Below are 3,532 nucleotides of genomic sequence, written 5' to 3'. Positions count from 1 at the left end.
CATCCACTGAAAACAAAGATGTTAACAAATAAACTGGACAGTCTGCTGCACGTTTAGTGATATTTTCACAGTTGCGGTCTCAACTGGTCTTGCAATAAAGAGTCCTCAGAGCCCGAGACTGAGACAAGACCTAGACCAAATGCAGTCGAGTCCGAGACGAGACCGAGACCATCAGAAAACGGTCTTAAGACCGGACTCGAGGCCAAGACCGATCTCGAGTACCACAACACTGATAAAATTCAACTAAAAATAAATAAAAAGTACATAAAGAAATATAAACATACAGACATAAGTTTAAAACATTCAATTGTAGTGCCTAAATAATATTACATATGACTTGAAATCAATCGCAAATGACGTCACTGTTGTCCAGATGTTCGGACAAAAAGCACAAACAAGATGGCGTCATAGGAAGAGCGTGTAACTGGAAGATGAGGACTCCCTAGCAGCTTCGTTTAAGTATTATCTGATACAGAAGCTCAGTGTAGATAAAGTTAAACGATGGTTGAAATGCAGAGGCCTCGAACTGAGCGGAAAGAAGGCAGCGTTGGTTGACAGGTAGGGGTTTTTTGGCTCAGTACTGTGGTAGCTAGCACTCGTTAGCACTGAGCTGTCTGGGCCTACCGCCATGTTCCCGCACCGGTGAAGGTAGAAATATTGATTCAGTTTTCCAATAGAATATCAATTTGGGAAAGCCTTTGAATCGATTATATCTCCTGTCGCGCCATGGTTATCAGCTAGCAGTGTCACCAGTTCAGCTCGGTGTCAAATAAAACAGTTTATCTTGAGTTTATTTGCGGTTGGAAAACAACTATTGGTGGGCCTTAAATTATACATATTAATAACCTGAATCAGCTGATGACCAATAAAATAAGAGTCACAGACGTTTTCCCCAAAGCTCAGTTTACCCTTGTTTGTTTGAAACTAAAATGGCCGCTGTTTTAAATTTAGTAGTTTGAAGTCATTTGCGACCGGCGCCATTAGGAGCTTTTATTTTATTTTGTTCCATTCCACTCATTCATTTCAGCTGCGTTACTTACCAAAAAACTGCACGAAGGTGTCCCATATTTCCTTAAATTAAACTTATCTTTTCTCTAAACATAAGTGTAAATTTATTCAAGACAGGAAGTCATTTTCCATCAGCCACATTGCAGATTTTCATCTCGACTAGTTTGAAAATTTTTGCTAAGCGAATTTATGCTACTCCTAAAAAAGTGATAATTTTAACAAATGAATTATGTTCCATGTAAACATGTATTATGCTCCACCTTCAAGTGTATAAGAACATGAATACCTGTTGTAAAGAAAAGGAAGAATTAGCTTCCCCTTCACCTTTTAAGTAACTTCCATTCTCCGAGTGTTAGGAGGATCTCGGGTTAATCCGTTTTGAAAGGTTTCAATTTCCCCTTTGGCCTCTTCCACTTGGCCCCAGCCCTCCGTTTTGTGCCGCCTTGCAGCAACGGGTGTCCCGTTTCTTTTGACAAAGGAGTTCCTCTCACTCCCATAGATGGAAGATGGAGTCAGAAATCCCTTACTGTTGTAAAATGTTTATTTTTTCTCTATTTTTTGGGTGCCATTCTTTTGTGGATTTGCTGCTGTTTGGGATTTTTGGCCTGTTGTGCAACCAAAATTTCAGCCTTGATTTGGGTCGTATGTTAATTTTACATATCTGTTATGTAAAATTAACATTTTGATTGTATTTGTACTTCTATTTGCGTCTCAACAGCTTCTAGGAATAGCCTAACGGCTCAAAAAAATACCACAAATAAATGAATGTTTTTGGTGTCTGGAAAATGAAACGTTGAATTAGCAACCCCAGCAACAGACAGCCAAGCCAAGTCTGTTACCTAGCAACCAAAACGGAGCTCCAGCACATTTGGTCAGCTGGTGGAAAGACAAGTGTTTCGTGTTTTGTTTAGTGTTCAGAAACCACTTGCTGCATTCTGGTTGGTTGCGCAGGAGGCTCCACTTTTGCTTTTCAAAGATGTACAGTTGCATAATTGCCCATGTGTTTGCAGCCAGAAATCTACTTTTTTTTTCTAGAAAATTTCTGATATAAACCTAAAAATTTCTGAGTTTTATTTAGGTTTGTCTTATTTCAAATATACTGAGATGTTTTTGGTAGAAACTAGACCAAAAAAGCTTGGTAGGATTTTGAGTTTTTGCAGTGTAATACTTTACTCCCATTGCAGATATCAAATCCCAACATCCATGCAAACTCAGAACATTTTAATCTCAATGTTGCATCTCAACATGATCAGGAGACAACATGATTTAAGTTAGTAGGACTGGGTTATATTTAAAGGTTTATGCTGTCAGGGTTTGAGTGTTTAGGTCTGAACAACAATCCCGGCAGAGTCAAAGCTGCTATGTTCATCGGCGGCCGACGTTAATATGATTAGACTGGATTATGGTAATGTGCAGGGGGATCTGGTGGGTGTGGGGCGAAGCCATGCTGCTCTCGTTTCGGGGGAATACTTAATTGGTTGGGCTGCTTTGATGTGCTGATGTGGGAACTGGGATTCTTGTCGTAATTCAAGCTGATTTAATTTTTGGCGTTTGAGGATCTGGGCTGGCGACAGGTAGAAAGGAACGAAACCTGAGGAACGCGGCGAATATGGAGATACGTCTGGGTGGGAGCAGACATTTTGTTCTTTTCCATGACTGAATGTGAAATATGAAGTCAGATCTCATTCAGCCCCAGCTGTCGGACATTTACTATGGTTAAATTCTCCCAACAGACACTAATTCATAGTAATACAATTATTCTAGATTTTTTTTTTTTTTTTTAACCATAAAATATATCTTTTCTCACATTAAATACTACGACACTACTATAACAAGGAAATTTCTAAGGTTTTTTTTTGGTGGAAATGTACTTTTTTTCTGTCTACAGTTGCTCTAATGTGCCGTCATACAACTCAGCAGATTCTGCCGTTACCTAGCAACCTCAGCAGAGTTCCGCCCATTACATAGCAACCCCAGCAGAGTTCCGCCCATCAAAGTGGAACTCCAGCACGTTTGGTCAGCTGATTTTACCACTGTATGAGCTGTACAATGTAAAATTTCAGCATTTGGAGCTCAGAAATGTTCTTGCTTTTTGTAGAAAATTTCTGAGATTATTCTCAAAATTTGAGATTTTTTTTTTTTTTTTTAGCAAATTTTCACTGTTTGAATCTCCCAAGATTTACAAGGTTTTCCTAGAAAATTTCTGAAGTTAATCTCAAAATGTTTGTTTTCTTGGTGGAATCTTAATTCTGACAGCAATGTGTTTGCATCCATTTTCAGTTGGGTGACATAAAAGCTCTAAATCTACATTTGTACAAAAAAATGTAATGAACATTATTTTATGTAGACCAGAGACGTATCCTAACTTGGTCAAGGAAGCATAATAGGTCACCTTTAAAGAATTATCCAAGTTCTTTGATTTAACTTCATTCAAACTTAAAAAAAAAACATTTTCCCCATGATGAAACTATGAAACCTTTTGATCAGAAACTGTAAATCCAAACCAATATAAACCACTTTGATC

The sequence above is a fragment of the Poecilia latipinna genome, unplaced genomic scaffold (assembly GCF_001443285.1).
Source record: "Poecilia latipinna isolate Pla-1442-1.1 unplaced genomic scaffold, P_latipinna-1.0 Scaffold2418, whole genome shotgun sequence".
Taxonomy (NCBI): domain Eukaryota; kingdom Metazoa; phylum Chordata; class Actinopteri; order Cyprinodontiformes; family Poeciliidae; genus Poecilia; species Poecilia latipinna.
This window is presented reverse-complemented; position numbering follows the sequence as displayed.